The sequence below is a fragment of the Chiloscyllium plagiosum genome, chromosome 33, assembly GCF_004010195.1.
Source record: "Chiloscyllium plagiosum isolate BGI_BamShark_2017 chromosome 33, ASM401019v2, whole genome shotgun sequence".
Taxonomy (NCBI): Eukaryota; Metazoa; Chordata; class Chondrichthyes; order Orectolobiformes; family Hemiscylliidae; genus Chiloscyllium; species Chiloscyllium plagiosum.
The window spans coordinates 34801185-34820042 of NC_057742.1; the positions used below are offsets into that span (position 1 = coordinate 34801185).

Genomic DNA, 18858 nt, shown 5'->3' on the forward strand with positions numbered 1-18858 from the left:
ATCTAACCTTGCTAATCAGTCTCCCATGGGGAACCTTGTCGAACGCCTTACTGAAGTCCACATAGATCACATCTACTGCTCTGCCCTCATCAATCTTCTTTGTTACTTTTTCCAAAAACTCAATCAAATTTGAAAGACATGATTTCCCATGCACAAAGCCATGTTGACTATCCTGAAGCAGTCCTTGCCTTTCCAAATACATGTACATCCTGTCCCTCAGGATTCCCTCCAACAACTTGCCCACCACAGAGGTCAGGCTCACCAGTCTATAGTTCCCTGGCTTGTCTTTACCTCTCTTCTTAAACAATGGCACCACATTTGCCAACCTCCAGTCTTCTGGCACCTCACCTGTGACTATCGATGATACAAATCTCTCAGCAAGAGGCCCAGCAATCACTTCTCTAGCTTCCCACAGAGTTCTCGGGTACGCCTGATCAGGTCCTGGAGATTTATCCACCTTTAACCATTTCAAGACATCCAGCACTCCCTCCTCTAATCTGGATATTTTGCAAGATGTCACCATCTATTTCCCTACAGTCAATATCTTCCATATCCTTTTCCACAGTAAATACTGATGCAAAATATTCATTTAGTATCTCCCCCATTTTCTGTGGCTCCACACAAAGGCCACCTTGCTGATCTTTGAGGGGCCCTATTCTCTCCCCAGTTATCCTTTTGTCCTTAATATATTTGTAAAAACCCTTTGGATTCTCCTTAATTCTATTTGCCAAAGCTATCTCATGTCCCCGTTTTGCCCTCATGATTTCCCTCTTAAAAGTATACTCTTACTTTCTTTATACTCTAAGGATTCACTCAATCTATCCTGTCTATACCTGACATATGCTTCCTTCTTTTTCTTAACCAAACCCTCAATTTCTTTAGTCATCCAGCATTCCCGATACCTACCAGCCTTCCCTTTCACCCTGACAGGAATATACTTTTCTCTGGATTCTTGTTATCTCATTTCTGAAGGTTTCCCATTTTCCAGCCGTCCCTTTACCTGCAAACATCTGCCTCCAATCAGCTTTCGAACGTTCTTGCCTAATACCGTCAAAATTGGCCTTTCTCCAAAGTGCTCCACTACTGACACCTCAGTCACCTGCCATGCCTTGTTTCCCAAGAGTAGGTCAAGTTTTGCACCTTCTCTAGTACGTACATCCACATACTGAATCAGAAAATTGTCTTGTATACAATTAAATTCCTCTCCACCTAAACCTTTAACACTATGGTAGTCCCAGTCGATGTCTGCAAAGTTAAAATCCCCTACCATAACTACCCTATTATTCTTAATTGTTTCTCAATTTCCTTCTTGACTACTGGGGGGTCTATAATATAATCCCAATAAGGAGATCATCCCTTTCTTATTTCTCAGTTCTACCTAAATAATTTCCTTTGATGTATTTCCGTGAATATCCTCCCTCAGCACAGCTGTAATGCCATCCCTTATCAAAAATGCCACTCCCCCCTCCTCTCTTGCCTCCCTTTCTATCCTTCCTGTAGCATTTGTATCCTGGAACATTAAGCTGCCAGTCTTGCCCATCCCTGAGCCATGTTTCCGTAATTGCCAAGCTATCCCAGTCCCATGTTCCTAACCATGTCTGAGTTCATCTGCCTTCCCTGTTAGGCCCCTTGCATTGAAATAAATGCAGTTTAATTTATTAGTCCTACCTGGTCCCTGCCTGCCCCGATTGTTTGACTCACTTCTGTTCTCAGCTGTACCCATCTCAGATCGATCTCTTTCCTCACTATCTCCCTGGGTCCCACCCCCCCCAACCTTACTAGTTTAAATCCTCCTAAGCAGTTCTAGCAAATTTCCCTGCCAGTATATTAGTCCCCTTCCAATTTAGGTGCAATCCGTCCTTCTTGTACAGGTCAATTCTACCCCAAAAGAGATTCCAATGATCCAAAAATGTGAATCCTTCTCCCATACACCAGCTCCTCAGCCATGCATTCATCTGCTCTATCCCCCTATTCCTGCTCTCAATAGCTCGTAGCACTGGGAGTAATCTAGATATTACTACCCTTGAGGACCTCCTTTTTAAATTTCTGCCTAACTCTCTAATCTCCCTTCAGAATCTCAACCTTTTCCCTTCCTATGTCGTTCGCTCCAATGTGAACAATGACCTCCTGCTGGCCCCTCTCCCCCGTGAGCACATTCTGAACCCTCAGACATACTTGATCCTGGCACTAGGGAAACACACCATTCTGCTTTTTCTCTGCTGGCCACAGAAACATCTGTCTGTACCTCTGACTACAGAATCCCCTAACACAATTGGTCGCTTGGAACCCGATGTACCCCTCGTTGCATTAGAGCCAGTCTCAATACCAGAAACTTGGCTGTTCATGCTACGTTCCCCTGAGAATCCATCACCCCCTACATTTTCCAAAACAGCATACCTGTTTGAAATGGGTATATCACAAAAGACTCCTGCACTAGCTGCCTACCTCTCAGACTTCCTGGAGTTAACCCATCTATGTGACTGTATCTGAGGCTTTCTCCCTTTCCTACAACTGCCATCCATCACATACGGTTGCTGTTGCAAATTCCTCATCGCTTCTGTCTGTCTCTCCAACCGATCTACTCGAGCTGATAAGATTCGCATCCAACAGCATTTATGGCAATATAATCCGCAGTAACCCTTAAACTCTCTTTAAACTCCCAAGTAGTACATATCACTGCGAAGGCCATTTTTGCTCCTTCACAATCTACAGACCCAGACAATAACACCGTCTTATTCCTCTACAAACACTACTCCAGGTTAAAATATAAGCCATAGCTATTAATTTAAGTTTAATCAAGATACTTATCTCCAGAAACATATAATCAAGAAAGAATCCACTGTACTCAGTACTGCAGCATCTCTCTTGGACAGACTTAAAACAACGATTAACTTAGCTGATTTTGTGCTGTGAACTTCACCCAACAGTTCTTCCAAGATTAGTTGTGAATTTCACTGTTTGTTAATTTTCCCAGATGTCCTCCGATGTCCAGCGATACACGAATTCAAACAGCAAAGGCAGTATCTGTGCAGGTTCTCGTTCTCTCTCTCTCTCTCTCTCCCCTGCAGTGTCCTCACCATGTGCTTCCTCTGTCTGCTCTTCTCCCTTTTAAACTGCTGTTGGAGAAAATCTTTTTCTCCAAAGTTCCAAAACAATGCAACAGCATATAAAACAGTAATTGCTGTTCCTGGAATTTGAGGTAAATACCTCCAACACTTAGAATACCTCAAAAAAAAAGGAGCAGCTCTTACAGCCAGAAAGTTTTCCCCATCCTCCATCTTAGATTACCCAGAATCCTTTGCACATTAACTTTTTAGTGACTCATGAACAAGGACATCCAAACCTTTGCAGTTTAACACTTCCTACCCTCTCACCATTTAAGAAATGCTCATCTACTGAAGTGACAGTTGACCCCAGGCATGCCAACACTAAGCACACAAATACAAGATGGCTGCTGAGCCATTACATGGTAAAGTACAGCAAAGTATACACAGAGACTGCCTGAGGCCAACAGGATACCAGCACAATAGACACGGAACACAGATAATTAGTTTAAAGTGGGTAGGGGAAGAGAATACACATCAGTAACATCTACTGTCCAAAGTGTCTGAGTCCATACACTACTTTCAGTAGAAATATCAATTACCTGAGACTGCTTATATACAAGTGTTAATACATTAGATTTGCAATCGTGCAAATCTATCTTCCTTCTCAGGAAGAACGATCACAACCAATTACTTCTGCAGAGCTGCTGAAACTGACAATCTTAAAAATCACAACACCAGGTTATAGTCCAACAGGTTTAATTGGAAGCACACTAGCTTTCGGAGCGACGCTCCTTCATCAGGTGATCAGGAGCATCGCTCCGAAAGCTACTGTGCTTCCAATTAAACCTGATGGACTATAACCTGGTGTTGTGTGATTTTTAAACTTTGTACACCCCAGTCCAACACTGGCATCTCCAAATCGAAACTGACAATGACTGTAATGTTTTCTGTAAATAAACCGTGCTGCACAAACAAAAACTCTATATCTGGATCTTTATAGTATGAAATGTATAAAATACCATGACACGTGCTCCGAGGGTTAGAGAAGGCTCACAGTTGACAGCCATGCTGTCGGACGTCTCCCCCCCCCCCCGGCAGCTATAGTTTTTGTCTCAGACTGGGGATTTTCCCTACAATACTACAAGTGTGTATAATCTCATTTCTCTATATAGGATTTCATCTAAATCTTTGCTCACCTACTTAAATCCAAATCCCCTTAAACATCTCTGTATCCTCAGTTCTCATTCTTAGTCAACTGCATCATCTGGACACACATTTAATCTTCACATTCAAATCATTGATGCCAATTGCCAATGTTCAATCCCAAGCACTTGTCCTTGCAATCAGAAAACCAACCTGAAAGTGTCCATTTACGGCAATTATCCTCTGATGAGATGTCAAAGTATTTGTCTTTACAGTTCCTTCATTCCCATGTGCTTTAACTTTAATTTTCGTAATGTTTCAAACACTAAGCAAACATTCTAAAAATCTAAATATACCACATCCATCATGGAGTCAATGTCCTACAGCACCTTTGGTCAGCATGGACCAGTTTTGACCCAAAGTGCCCAGCCACGCTAACCCCATTTCCTCACACTTGGCCCATATCCTTCTAAGAGAAAGTAAGGACAGAAGATACCAGAGAGTCAGAGTTGAAAAGTGTGATGCTGGAAGCTTAGGCAGCATCTGAGGAGGAGAGTCAGGAATAAGGGTTTATGCCCAAAACGTCACCTCTCCTGCTCCTTGGATGGTGCCTGATCTGCTATGCTTTTCCAGAACCACACTTTTCAACCCATATCCTTCTAAACCTTCCTTATGTATTTATCCAAATGCCTTTTAAATATTGTTAATATATAAACCTTAACCACTTTCACTTGCAACTCATTTCATATGCATCTAACCCTCTAAAAAAGGAGTTAACCCCTCAGATCCCCTTTTATTCTTTCCCCTCTAAGCTTAAACTGATGCCAGTCTTTTTCCCAGGGTTGGGGAATCAGTTTAAGTGCATTCACTCTATTCATGTCTCTCATGATCTTGTATCTATAAGGATCCCCCCTCAGTCTCTTATGCTCTTAAGTCCTAGCTTGTTCAACTTCTCCCTGGAGTCCTGGAAACATCCTTGTAAATTTCTTCTTCACTCTTTCCAGTTTAGTAACATCCTTCCTGTAGCAATGCAACCAAAACCGAACACAATACTCCAAGTGCAGCCTCACTAACGTCCTGTACAACTGCAATACAACTTTCAACTTCTATGCTCAATGCCCTGACTGAAGGTCAGTTTGCCAAAAGCCTTCTTGACTGTCTTGTCTACCTGTGACTCCACTTTCAAAGAACTGTGAACCTGAACTCCAAGGTCCCTCTGTTCCACTGCACACCGACATTTTTTTGTTTTAAAAACCCAACTCCCAAAGCCACCTGGATTACACCTTTTCACACCCTACCTCCTGCAAAAATTCCATTCCATATTCCCAAATCCTCCGCCACCGCCGTATCTGCTCCCAGGAGGACCAGACCCATCACAGAACAAACCAGATGGCCTCCTTCTTTAAAGACCGTAATTTCCCTTCCCACGTGGTTGAAGATGCCCTCCAATGCATCTCATCCACGTCCCGCACGTCCGCCCTCAAACCACACCCCTCCATCCGTAACAGGGACAGAACTCCCCCCACCCCCAGTCCTCACCTTCCACCCTCCCAACATCTGCATAAACGGCATCATCCGCCAACATTTCCGCCACCTACAAACGGACTCCACCACCAGAGATATATTTCACTGTTGTGGTTCTGTTCGCCAAGCTGGGAATTTGTGTTGCAGACGTTTCGTCCCCTGTCTTGGTGACATCCTCAGTGCTTGGGAGCCTCCTGTGAAGCGCTTCTGTGATCTTTCCTCTGGCATTTTTCGGGGTTTGAATCTGCCGCTTCCGGTTGTCAGTTCCAGCTGTCCATTGCAGGGGCCGGTATATTGGGTCCAGGTCGATGTGTTTATTGATTGAATCTGTGGATGAGTGCCATGCCTCTAGGAATTCCCTGGCTGTTCTCTGTTTGGCTTGTCCTATAATAGTAATGTTGTCCCAGTCGAATTCATGTTGCTTGTCATGCGCTTGTGTGGCTACTAAGGATAGCTGGTCATGCCGTTTCGTGGCTAGTTGGTGTTCATGGATGCGGATCGTTAGTGGTCTTCCGGTTTGCCCTATGTAGTGGTTTTGTGCAGTCCTTGCATGGGATTTTGTACACTACATTAGTTTTGCTCATGCTGGGTATCGGGTCCTTCATTCTGGCGAGTTGTTGTCCGAGAGTGGCTGTTGGTTTGTGCGCTGTTAGGAGTCCTAGTGGTCGCAGTAGTCTGGCTGTCAGTTCGGAAATGCTCTTGATGTATGGTACTGTGGCTAGTCCTTTGGGTTGCGGCATGTCCTCGTTCCGTTGTCTTTCTCTTAGGCATCTGTTGATGAAATTGCGCGGATATCCGTTTTTGGCGAATACATTGTATAGGTGTTCTTCCTCTTTTTGCAGTTCTGGTGTACTGCAATGTGTTGTGGCCCTTTTGAACAGTGTCTTGATGCAACTTCTTGTGTGTGTGTGTGTTGGGGTGCTTTCGTAGTTCAGGACTTGGTCTGTGTGTGTGGCTTTCCTGTATACCTTAGTGGTGAATTCTCCGTTAGGTGTTCTCTGTACCATGTTTAGGAATGGGAGTTGGTTGTCCTTTTCTTCCTCCCTCGTGAATCGGATTCCTGTGAGTGTGACGTTGATGATCCAGTGTGTGTTCTCTATTTCTGTGTTTTTAATGATTACAAAAGGTGTCATCCACATATCTGACCCAGAGTTTGGGTTGAATTTACGGTAAGACTGTTTGTTCTAACCTTTGCATTACCGCTTCTGCTAGGAGTCCAGAGATGGGTGAACCCATGGGTGTGCGTTGATTTGTTCATATATTTGGTTGTTGAATGCGAAGTGTGTTGAGAGGCACAGGTCCAGTAGTTTGAGTATACTGTCTTTGTTGATAGGTTCAACGTCTTGTTGTCTGTTCTGTATGTCCAGCAGGTTGGCTATTGTTTCTCTGGCTAGGGTTTTGTCGATAGAGGTGAACAGTGCCGTTACGTCGAATGAGACCATGGTTTCTTCCTTGTCTATGTGTATATTTCTGATGTCCAAGAATTCCTGCGTTGACTGTAGAGAGTGTCTGGATCCGCTGAACAGGTGTTTCAGTTTCTGCTGTAGTTCTTTAGCCAGTTTGTGTGATGGTGTCCCTGGTAGTGATATTATGGGTCTGAGTGGGATGTCTGCTGCTGGTAGTATGATTATGTTCTTATCGTTTCTTAGTAATTTTAGTGCTTCCCTCTCCTTGGTGTTGAGGTTATGTGTTTGTCTTTTCCTGGTTATCAGAGGTACGATACTTTGTCTCACTGTTTGTTGTGTCTCTTCTGTCAGTCCATTGTTCCTGAGTGTGCATTCTAGTGCTGCTAGGAAGTCGGCTGTCTTGGCGTCCCTGTGGTTGTAATTGAGTCCCTTGGCCAGTATTGTTCTTTCCGTGTCTGTGAGCTGTCTGTGGGAGAGGTTTCTAACCCAGGTGTGTGTTGTGGTGTCGGCTGTTGTGTGTTAGTTTAGCCATTTTTTTTCTTTTAGTGCCATTTTTGTGTGGTGTGGGGTCCTGTTCTGTACTATGGTGACGGCCTGTTCTATGGTCCGGGTCCATTCCTGATTGGTGGTTTTTGAAATTAACGATTTTGGCGCGCAATTTCTTGTCTGTATCTGTGAAGTCGGTTGTGCGCGTCTGTAATCATTACCTGGATCATCCTGAATCCGTTCTGTCTGGCTGTGTCCCTGCTTGTGGGTTGTTGCCTGGTGGTCTGTGTCTGACACATGGTGGAAGGATTCGATTCTTTCGGCATTCATGCAGGAACCGGAGTTGTTCGTATGTGGCGCTTCGGCGGTTGGCACAGGATTCCCATTTCCTGGTTTGCCTTAGCATCTCTCACCCAGAGGTATACAAAGTTTGAGAGAAGATTTGTAGCTCGGGCGTTCGTTGTTGTGGTTCTGTTTGCCATGCTGGGAATTTGTGTTGCAGACGTTTCGTCCCCTGTCTAGGTGACATCCTCAGTGCTTGGGAGCCTCCTGTGAAGCGCTTCTGTGCTCTTTCCTCCGGCATTTATAGTGGTTTGAATCTGCCGCTTCCAGTTGTCAGTTCCAGCTGTCCGTTGCAGTGGTTGGTATATTGTCAGTGTGCTTATTGATCGAATCTGTGGAGGAGTGCCATGCCTCTATATTTCACTCCCCATCCCTTTCCGCAAAGACTGCTCCATCTGTGACTACCTGGTCAGATCCACACACACACACACCCCACCCAAAACAACCCACCCTCTCCTCCTGGCACCTTCCCCTGCCACCGCAGGAATTGCAAAACCTGCTCCCACACCTTCCCCCCCCTCCCCTCCATTCAAGGCCCCAAAGAAGCCTTCCACATCCAAAGTGTCACCTGCACATCCACCAATGTCATTTGTTGTATCTGATGCTCCCGATGCAGCCTCCTTTACATTGGGGAGACTGGGTGCCTTCTCGCACAGCACTTTAGGGAACATCAACCCCACTGCCCATGACCGAACATTTCAACTCCCTGTCCCACTCTGCCGGGGACATGTAGGTCCTGGGCTTCCTCCACTGCTACTCCCTCACCACCCGACGCCTGGAGGAAGAATGCCTCATCTTCTGCCTTGGAACACTTCAACCCCAGGGCAATATGGACTTCACCAGTTTCTTCATTTCCCATCCTCCCACCTTACCCCAGGTCCAACCTTCCAGCTCAGCATCATCCTGTCATACCTACCAATCTTCCTTCCCACCTATCTGCTCCACCCTCCCCTCCGACCTATCACCTTCATCCACACCTCCATCCACCAACTGTATTCTTGGCTACCTTCTCCCCAGCCCCACCCCCTTCCCATTTATCTCTCTACCCCAGAGGCTCCCTGCCTCATTCCTGATGAAGGCTTTTGCCCGAAACGTTGATTTTCCTGCTCCTCAGATGCTGCCTGACCTGCTGTGCTTTTCCAGCACCACTCTAATCTTGACTCTGATTTCCAGCATCTTGTCTTAAATAGTGGAGTTATATTTCCCACCTCCCAATCTGCAGGGAGGACTCAAGACTATACAAGTTTTGAAAGATGACTGCAAATACAGTTAAAATCTCTACAGCCAGCTTGCATCCAAGTCCCAATAGTTTCGCCAGCACTTTTGTTTAAAAGTATTAATATCTTGCAGTTTACTAGCACCAGTCCCTAGATTCTCCACATCCAGTTTTTAAAAACTCTCTAAAAATAAACACAAAAGTATTCAATTTCTCTGCCACTTCCTTACCCGTCATTATAACTTCAGACTCTGCTTGTAATACACTCATGTTTTGCTTATCGCTTCCTTTCTGCATTCATGTAGAAGCTTTTACAATCAGCCTTTCATTTTCTTGAAAGCTCGATTATTCTATTTTCCCTTTCTGATTGTTAGTACACAAAATATACCAGACCATATTGAGAGAGCATCAAAAGTACTAATGAGCAAAGGAAGAGAATTAAATGATTGAAGGCATAAACAAAAGGTCAAATTTCTGAAGCATTTAGAGCAATTCCAAGTCAGGTGGGACCTATACAAGATAGACAGGTTGCATATAAACTGGACTAGGGCCAACATCCTCAGAAAAATTTGCAGGTGATGTTGGGGTCAACTTAAACTAGACCAGTAGGTCAATCGGAACCCAAAAGGGAACTCGGATTAGAGAAAAGCAAAACTTTCAACAGAAGGTAGGAAAGCAAGTAAAATTAGAAGCCAAGAATCAGAATGTAGAAAAAAAATGTTAAAAATACAAAGTTAAGGCAACTATCTGAATGTATACAGCATTCACAAAGGAATTTGAAGACATGGATGGATGAAAATGTGGACAAATTTAGCTGTCTTCACAAAGCCATGGTTACGTTGTGACCAGGACATGAAACTGAATATTCAATAGTGATATTCATCTTTAGGAATGATAGATGGAAGGCAAAGAAGTTGGGTAGCACTGCTAGAGGGATGAAACTGTAAATTAGAGGGGGTCTTCGATTGAAGGATCAACTGGATTCACTACAATGGGACTAAGAAATAACAAGGGGCAAATGGATAAAATTATTCATAGGTTTCAATGTAACATGGATCGTATTTGGCCCATATAAATGAAATTTACAGCTGCAGTAACATGGTTAACACAGTATAGAATGAGCTGCCAGAGGTGTGGAGGCTGGTACAACTACAACATTTAAAAGGCATCTAAATGGGTATATGAACAGGAAAGGTTTAGAGGGATATGGGCCAAATGGAACTAGATTTATTAAGGATACAACATGGACGAGTTGGAGCGAATAGTCTATTTCCATGCTGTACATCTCTATGACTCTATGACATCAAGACTCACTAAACCGAATTAACACTAATGCTCTGGAGGCTGAAATCCTGTAGCAGTCAATGGAGGAACTAACCAAGTAAATTAATTTAGCATTTAGTAACGAGAAAGGGCTAGTTCAAAAACCTTACTGCAAAGGAACCACTCAAATAGTTACTATAATAATTGAATTTTATACAAAGTTTACAAGTGTTTAATGTTCATTTAGAGATTGGTCCCAAGTCTGAACTAAGCAAACTATGAAGGATTGAAGGACACATTTGTCTATGATGGATTGGGAAAACACAAGATGATTTGATGGTAGACAAACATTGACTAGTATTTAAAGATAATACATGGTCCACAAAAAATAAAATGCATACATTTCCCCAAAGACACACAAGTTCAAATCCACTATCTGCAACTCTACTTTCAAGTAACTATGAACCTGTAGTCCAAGATCTCTTTGTTCAGCAACACTCGCCGGGATCTTACCATTAAGTATATAAGTTCTACTCTGATTTGCCCTTTCCAAAATGCAGCACCTCACATTTATCTAAGTTAAACTCCACTCCTCAGCCCATTGGCCCATCTGCTCAAGATCCCATTGTACTGAGGTTACCTGCTTCACGGTCTACCACAGCTCCAATTTTGGTGCCATCTACAAACTTACTGACTTATACCTAAGTTCACATCCAAATCATTTAAATGATGAAAAGCAGTGGAACCAGCACCAAACCATATTGCACGCCACCAATCTGAAAGGCAACCCTCCACCGCCTGCCTTTTTCCATCGAGCCAGTTCTGTATCCAAATGGCTTGTTATCCCTGTATTCCATGCGATCCAACTCTGCTCACCAGTCTCCCATGGGGAATCTTGTCGAACGCCTTACTGAAGTCCATACAGATCACGGCCACCGTTCTGCCCTCATCAATCCTCTTTGTTACTTCTTCAAAAAAAAACTCAATCAAGTTTGTGAGACATGATTTCCCACACACAAAGCCATGCTGACAACCCCTAATCAGTCCTCACCTTTCCAAATATATGTAAATCCTGTCCATCAGGATTCCCTCCAACAACTTGCCTGCCACTGATGTCAAGGTCACCAGTATATAATTCCCTAGCTTTTCCTTACCACCTTTCTTAAATAGTGGAAAAAAAACTCAATCAAGTTTGTGAGACATGATTTCCCACACACAAAGCCATGCTGACAACCCCTAATCAGTCCTCACCTTTCCAAATATATGTAAATCCTGTCCATCAGGATTCCCTCCAACAACTTGCCTGCCACTGATGTCAAGGTCACCAGTATATAATTCCCTAGCTTTTCCTTACCACCTTTCTTAAATAGTGGCACCACATTAGCCAACCTCCAGTCTTTCAGCACATCAACTCAGATAAAATATGCTTTATTCATACAGTAGTGTCAGATTGCAGGTTAAGATTTTTCTTACAATGATGTGTATTTGGGTAGACAGGCATAACTTCAAAGTCTGCAGATGACATGAAATTCAAAAATCAGACCACAAGAGGGGGAACAGGCCATTCACTAAGTTCACAGCTGGTCTAATTGTGACTACTTCATTTTCCTGACTGCCTCCAATATCTTTCAACTCTCATCTCATCAGAATCTTATGTTTTAATATAATGTTGTAAAGATGGGGTGAGGACCAGATATTAGGAAAACAGGCTGATGAATTAAGTACAGCTGGCAGTTGAAATTAAACAGATACAGAAGTAATACATTTTGCCAAATTGAGGAGAGGCAAAAAATCTCAGTATATACTGGAAAGGTGTTTCAAGAACAAGACACCTTTGGATGTGGGTACACAAGTTATAGGATAAGCTGAAGTGGCTGTTAAAAAGTTACAGAATCCTCACACTTACAAATAAAATCATGCAATACAGAAGAAAATTACATTTGATTTATTTTTTGCCATGTGTATTTTGTTACCAGTTCGTGACATGTATAGTATTATTAGAAATTATACTAAAGTGGAAATATTAGCTAGTTCTTAGATATATCATTCCTTCAGTGTAGGTATAACAAGGAGATTTACTGCAACATACCAGAGATGCAAGACTTCAGCAACACAAAAATGAAGAAACTAGATTTAGAACAGAACAGACATTTAAGGAGAGATTTGAAAGAGGTAATTACATTGAAAGATTTTAATAAATATATGGAAAATTATTTTCAATGTCAGAAGCATTGGCAAACAGGACACAAGTAGAAGGTACCATTGGTTCCTTTGTCAATTACTATGAGAACATTTTTAAAAAGCAGCATGGGATGATCTTGAACATTGTTCATTGAAGGAGGATGGAAGTAAGTCCAGTTATAGCTCAAAAGGGAATTAGAGAAGTACCTGCATGGAAGAAATGTGCAACTTTGAGACAAAAGCAGTGGAGGGGCACTAATTGGTAGTATTTTCAAAATGCTTGCATTCGTACAATGAGTAAACCAGGGTTCTTCTACGCAATACTAATCCATGATTAGCAAAGTACTGGAAAACATTTTTAAGAGGCAGAACTGGCTTAAGAAAGAAAGAAATATCATGAAGCAACCCAACATTGATCCATATTAATGTTCCTTAGGCAGAAGAATCATTCTTTTCCCCAAGGATGATTAGCTGTGATGCCATTCAATTGCAAAAGCAATCCAAATCAAACAGCTTTACAATTTAAACAAAGAATATTTTCTGGGTTCAGTTGATTAGTCTCAATGAGAAAATTCAGTTACATTCAAAGTCAAAATATTAGTTAAATTGGGCTCAAATTACCACATTGAAAGAATAACTCAAATTAAGAGTTGAATGTGCAATCACAACAACATCCACAGTCACATCAGCACAAACTAACAAAAGAAATCTATTCATTAGCTGTTACAAGTTTTAACCACAGTCATGTCAACCTTTCTTCCTGGTAAACGACCAGCTCTACACACCCAACAAGTAAGTATCACCAAAAGATCAATACTACAAAATGACCATCACTGATCCTCTAAACAATCTATTCAGTGTGAACATGAACTCGATGAGTCTCACACACACAACCCCCATTACATGGAGGGTGAATTTGCATTAGTTTACATTTGGTGTAAAAAAAAATCAATTTTCCATGCATATCATATTTGGATTGAACAGACTCCAGAATGAAATTGGAAGCTTCTGTTTCAAAAGGACCTCAGCTTACAATCAGATTGCACCAATATTGAACACTGGAACAATAGCTGGAATTGTTACAAAATCCTTGTAGGAAACCGCCACAACTTGCAACAGGAAAACAAAATTGTTGACACTGGGCCAGGAAGAAAATAGAAGGATGGCAACTGAAAGCTTAATCACAGGGGTGGGTTTTGTACAGCACCCAATATGAACAGGATGGTGGAAATGTCAAAAGGAATTGCCCAAGCTTAGGGCCTAAATGGCTCAGCACACAACACTTAAGGGTACGAAGTAAAATACGACAGAGCCACACAAGGAAACAATGGGGCAGAGGACTACAAGCTTTAAGATGATGTTAGGAGAGAGAGAAGAGAGTACTGGAGAAGAGAATTTTGGGAAGGCAATTTCAGAGCTAAAGAAATACAGTGACAGTAAAAATACACCTTCATTTCCTCACACTTGACAAGGCTAATGGGAACCAGATACATAAAGATAAATTCAAAAGGGAAAAATGCAGATCACTAGCCACACTTAAAAGAATAACTCCAGCATTAAAATAAAACATTTAATAGACATTCAGCCCCATGTTCAGAACTCCAGGCCATTCTAAGAAAACTTGTTCATTTTCAACTGCAATCAAATCACAAAAATGAAATCTAAGGCAATGTACTGTGAAAATCAATCTCAATATCAAGTTTGCACAGAACAGATTACACTACACATTTCTGAAAATACTTACAAAATTTAACATTTACTTCTAGGCTTGTGAAAATTGCAGAGAACAATTACTACAAAGAATCAAAACCCTTAGCAAACTCCAGTTTCCTCCCACAATCCAAAGATGGGCAGGTTAGGTGTATTGGCCTTGGGAATTGCTCATAGTGCTCATGGATGTGTAGGCTAGGTGCTTAATCAGGTGTGAGTGTCAAGATAGGGGAATGGTTCTGGGTGGATTGGTACGGACTTGTTGGGCCAAAGGGCCTGTTTCCACACTTGTAGGGATTCTCAGATTGTATGAAATAACATACAATGATAAGAATTTGTCCATTAAAATGCATTTGAAATATTCTGGTTTCAAAAGGAATTATGTAATGGGTATAATTTATTTTGAACTTATAGCAAGTCTATACCCCTAAGGCAATTCAAATTGCTGAAAAACAATATAATTTCCAAATTCAAGATAGATGCCTAGAAAGTGGCTCAGGGTTAGAGGTTAGATGAAGGAATCCCTATCTGCATAAACACCCACTAAACTATTAACAACTTCTATCTGGACATATTTTTAATCAATCTGTTCAGCTATCTTAAACACTTCTGGAGTAGGTAGAACTTGAACTTTGACTGTTGGCCAACATGTATGTGCATGACACCTCAGATTTCAGATTTACTTACTGTTCCATATTCCCAAAATTAGTGATGTGTCAGTCGCCACTTTCTGGCACCATCCTAGCACATAATTTAAATATATAGCTTTAAACATGTAAGCAACCAAAGCATCCTCACAAGACTGCTCATAAAATTTAACTAGAGGCAGAAAAACTACAGATGCTGGAATCCAAGGTAGATAAGCTGGAAGGAAGTGGAGAAGTCAACATTTCAGATGTAACCCTTCTTCAGGACTTGGGATGGGGGTAAGAGGAGCTGCAGATAAAGGAGGGGTGGATGGTTTTGGGTGGGGACAGGGGCAGAGTGGGGAGGTGATAGGCGAACAGAGGAAGAGGATATGGCCAGGATGATCGATGGGAGGAAATGAATCCAGTTGGTAGCTGGAAGGAAAGGTCGGTCAGGGGAATGGAATGAAGCAGCTGGCAGCTCAAAACAGATTTGGGCAATGGGAATCCAGTTAAGTTGAAACTGGAGAACTCAATGTTGAGTCCTCCAGGCTGTCGGCTGGCCAGGCAGAAGGTGAGGTGTTGTTCGTCCAATTTGCGGTCTGATTCACTGTGGCAATGGAGTAGGCCGAGGATGGTCATATCGGAGAGGAAATGGAAGGGGATTTGAAATGGGCAGTGACTGGGAGATCAGGTTCGCGCCTTCGGGTCTGGCCAAGCTGCTCCGTAAAACATGCCCCAAGTTTACATTTGACCTCACTGATGTAGAGAAGACCACATCAGGAGCACCAGATATAGTAAACTGGACTGGAGGAAAGGCAAGTGAATCTGTCTCACCTGGATGGACTGATCAGGCCCTGGATGGAGGTGAGGGCTGGCAGGTTTTGCATCTTTTATGGTTGTGGGGAAGGTGCCGGGGATTGAGGCAGAGGGGTTATTGGGGAGAGTTGCGCAAACCAAGGATTGGCAAAAGGGTGGCCAAAAGGATCTGTAGAAGGTAGAGGGGGCAGAGAGGAAAAAGTATTTAGTGATGGGGTCTAGTTAGGGTTGGCGAAAGTGTTTAAGATGATGTGTTGAATGCGGAGACTGGTATAGTGGTAGGTGAGGACAAATGTCTTTATTGCAAGGTTTAGAGCAGTGGAGCAGGGAATGGAGGAGTTGTGGTGGAGGACTATCTGGAGTGACAGAGGGGAGAGAAGTACCTTGTTCAAAATAGGTGGACATTTGGGATGCTTGGGAATGAAATGTCCCCTTGTCCAAGCAGATGCAATGGAGACAAAGGAATTGGGAGAATGGCATAGAGTACTTGCAGGATACTGGGTGTGAGGAGGGGTAGCCCAGGTAGTTATGGGGTCTATGTGTTCATAGTAAACATCTGTCTGTAGACTGTTGCCAGAGATAGAAATGAAGAGGTCAGGAGAGGGGAGGGAGGCATCTGAGATAGACCAAGTGAATGTAACGGCAAGCTGAAAATTGTGGATGAAGTCAATGAACTGCTCTAGTTCACCCTGGGTCCAGGATTCAGCACTGATGCAGTCATCAATATAACAGTACAAGAGTAGGGGCACAGTCGGTGTAGGTACTGAAGAGGGACTGTTCAATGTAGCCAACAAAGAGGCAGGCATGGCTATTGCCCATCTGAGTGCCCATGGTCAGCCCCTGAATTTGGAAGAAACGGGAAGAGTTGGAGAAAACTTTATTGAGGGGGAGAACTAGTTTGGCAAGGTGGTGGGGGTGGGATTGGATGGGGAGGAAAAAGCTGACAGCTTGAAGGCCATCCTTATGAAGTATGGACACGTATAAGGACTGCATGTCCATAATGAAGATAAACCGTTGGGGGCCGGGGAACTGGAAATTACTGAAGAGGTGGAGTTGGAATGCCATGCTTCAAGGAATTCTTGTGCGTGTCTGTGTTTTATTTGTCCTAGGATGGATGTGTTATCCCAGTCGAAGTGGTGTCCTTCCTCTTTACCAATTATCCATGCTTCTGTGTTGTCCGTTTTGTTATTTTGTGTAAGTTTACTTGACCAACAGTCGAACAACTTGACCAACAACTTCCACCCAGAGTTCAAATTCACCTGGACCATCTCTTCAACCTCCCTCCCCTTTCTGCAGCTCACCATCACAGTCTCTGGCAACAGACTAACCACAGACATATACTATAACCGACTACCACAGCTACCTAGACTACACCTCCTCCTACCCTACCTCCAATAAAAACGCCATCCCTTATTTCCAATTTCTCCACCTGCATCTGTTCCCAGGATGACCAATTCCACCTCAAAGTCCCAGATGGCCTCCTTCTTCCACTATCGCAACTTCACTTTCCACATGGTTGACGATCTCCTCCACTTCACAAACTATCGCCCTTGAACCCCACCCCTCCCAATGCAACAAGGACAGAACCCCCTTGGTCCTCAGCTTTCACCTCACCAACCTACGCTTACAACACATCAACCTCTGCCACTTCCACTACCTCCAAATGGACCAAACCAGAGATATAATTTCCCTCACCACCCCTATCAGCGTTCCAAAAAGACCATTCCCTCCGCGACTCCCTTGTTAATTTCACAACCCCCATCAGCCCACACCCCACTCCTGGCACCTTTCCTTGTCACCGCAGGGAGTGCAAAACCTGTGCCCACATCACCACCCTCACCTCCATCCAAGGCCCCAAGGGATCCTTCCACATCCATCAGAAATTTACCTGCACCTCTACCAACATCATCTACTGCATCCGTTGCACCCGGTGTGGTCTCCTCTACTTGGGGAGACAGGAGGCCTTCTTGCAGATCATTTCAGAGAACATCTCTGGGACACCCGCACCCACCAACCCCACCACCCCATGGCTGAACACTTCAACTCCCCCCGTCAAGGATATACAGGTCCTGGGACGCTTCCACCACCAAACCATTACCACCTGATGCCTGGAGGAAGGCTGATGCCCTTCATCTCCTGCTTCTCGACCACACACTGCAGACCACACAGAGGAACCACACAGAGCAGAGGAAAATCAGTTATACACTGTATTCAAAACGAACAGGTACCCAATGAACACAGTCCACTGATTTCTCAGTGAACCCCAACAAGCAGACTAAACATCTCCAAAAACCCTAGCCAAACTCTCTTTACATCGAAACATCTCTGAAATAACTGCCAGACTACTCAGACCTCTTGGTATCATGGTAGCCCACAAACCCACCAACACACTAAAACAGCAGCTAATGAATATGCAAATACTTCTTTATAAAAAAGAAATTCCTAACAGAGGCCCAGAAATTAGGTGTACCCTTAAGAGTGGGGTTATGTGGGCCCTACTGGTCTACAAAAAAAAGAGACAATTGGCAAATTTTAATTTGCTTGGAGCATCCCATATCCAACCTTATTTAAATCCAATTTAAAGTCAGTTAGGATGTCCTGGCCATTCCAAGACGTCCAGCTCCCACCAAGTTTGGCCAGGCTGGTCTACAGGGTTCAGACATGAATATAAACGGCAACAGGCCGCTTCGTTTGCCAGTTTGCCCCACCCCGGCTTCTAAAAATCAAGGGAGGTAACCACTGGTCAACACTTCAATTCCGTTTTCATTTCGTTCTACGACATCCGCCCCGAGTTTGGGCGCTGTCAATCAACACTACCCTTCTGAACCTTTCCTCTAAAAACGGCGAAGTTTAAGGAGCCGCTAAAATGCCTTTTTTCTGTCTGCGTGTCTCCTGTCCCGCCCCCGGGGCTGGGGGTGAGGGGAGGGGGAAGGGGTCACTTACGTTCTCCCCACGACTCGGTGCCGAGGGTCACTCTTCGCACTCACTCTCTCCCCCCCGGGTTCGGTGTGTGAAGGGGTCCTTTACCGCGATGGGGGGGCGGGGGCGGGGAAGGGGTGTGACCGGGTCCGGATCCCTTACCGCGATATGGGGGG

General features: G+C 43.6%; 1 protein-coding gene across 1 annotated transcript in view; it reads right to left on the reverse strand.

The window, feature by feature from the left end:
• The window catches only part of LOC122540014 (ADP-ribosylation factor 2-like), a 40320-nt gene that overhangs the window by 20824 nt on the left and 638 nt on the right, over positions 1-18858 (reverse strand). The gene's annotated exons all lie outside the window — the stretch shown is intronic.